The following is a 1,929-nucleotide window of genomic DNA, read 5'->3' on the forward strand; positions in this document are numbered from 1 at the left end:
AGACAGACAGACAGACAGACAGACAGACAGACAGACAGACAGACAGACAGACAGACAGGACAGACAGACAGACAGACAGGACAGACAGACAGACAGAACAGACAGACAGACAGACAGACAGACAGACAGACAGACAGACAGACAGACAGACAGACAGACAGACAGACAGACAGACAGACAGACAGACAGACAGACAGACAGACAGACAGACAGACAGACAGACAGACGGTCCTGTCCCAAGCCTGACACCAGATGGTCACTGTTTCCTCATCACCGAGGTGTCAGATACACACTGATTGCTGTTGATTAGGAGAAAGACTCCTCCTACTGTATTATCAACAGAACTTTGTCTGTGTTGCACCATTATTCTCCACGTTATATGTAAAATTCTCCCAAACTACAGAAATGATCTTCTCTCTTTTAGGTTTGTTCTTCCATGACCGCTGCTACTGTAGGTCAATGACACGCTTTTACGTCATGGTTCTCTACTTCAACCATCTTGTCCGTTTAGAACAGAGGTCATGAAGGAAAGGTGATGAGGAGATGAGGATAGGAAGCTATTGTGACAGGACACTTGTAAAGCTCTATACCTGTGGGATCCTTGGTTTCATGAAAAGCGACAGAGAAAAATGAGCATACGGGAACTCTGAGACTGATTGGCTGGAAGATCCCAGATTGGGAGTGTCCTTGTCTGGGAATCAGGTGGGGGTGATGTTCTCACACTGGGGGATGTGTGTGTTGTGACAAACACAAGACACACGTTAGGTAAGTGGCGCAGGGGCAAGTGAGGACATGATGCCACCACCACCGAAACAACCAACATTGTTCCAAGTCAGTACACACACACACACACACACACACACACACACACACACACACACACACACACACACACACACACACACACACACACACACACACACACACACACACACTCCCCTCCTTTCCCAACAGTGAGAGACATGGATGACATTGACAGGAGCGTTTGTTGATACACAGAGGTTAGTCTCGGTGGGTGTTAGTATGTACTACAGATCAGCTTTCCCACGACAGACTCATAAAGACATGTTGTGACATGTTGTGACTGACTCGTTGAGTGGACATTAGTCACATCACATCCTGTTTCTCTGGATGATTCATGTCTTACAGTCTATTATACTATATCCCAGTGGTTGATTCATCTCTTACACCCTCTGTCTCTGTCTCTGTCTCTGTCTCTGTCTCTGTCTCTGTCTCTTACACCCTCTGTCTCTGTCTCTGTCTCTTACACCCTCTGTCTCTGTCTCTGTCTCTGCCTCTGCCTCTGTCTCTGTCTCTGTCTCTTACACCCTCTGTCTCTGTCTCTGTCTCTGTCTCTGTCTCTGCCTCTGTCTCTCTCTCTGTCTCTGTCTCTGTCTCTTACACCCTCTGTCTCTGTCTCTGTCTCTTACACCCTCTGTCTCTGTCTCTGTCCCTGTCTCTGTCTCTCTCTCTGTCTCTGTCTCTGTCTCTGTCTCTGTCTCTTACACCCTCTGTCTCTGTCTCTGTCTCTGCATTGTGTCATCTGTCATGATTGGTGAGGTGACGAAATCTAAAGCCTCTGTATTGATTGTATTATTAAATTTACATTTAGTAGACACTTTTCCGGAGCTTACAGTATAATAATATCTTGATTGTATCTCACTAGATTGTCAACAGGCAGGCAATTTAAATACAATACAGGTCATCAGAATAGACTGGACTTGAATAGAATACTTTGTTGTCTGATCTCTTTGCATTCTCATACAGCTTACTCTAACATACCCACATAGTCAGTTATACAGAGAGAGTTATACAGAAAGAGAGAGAGACAGAGAGAGAGAGTTATGCAGAGAGAGAGAGAGACGCAGAGAGCTGTGGGTTGGCAGCGCACTACATTGCTGCCTGCCATAAGTTGAGGGACAGTGTCTG

Source organism: Salmo trutta, chromosome 1 (assembly GCF_901001165.1).
Source record: "Salmo trutta chromosome 1, fSalTru1.1, whole genome shotgun sequence".
Classification (NCBI taxonomy): domain Eukaryota; kingdom Metazoa; phylum Chordata; class Actinopteri; order Salmoniformes; family Salmonidae; genus Salmo; species Salmo trutta.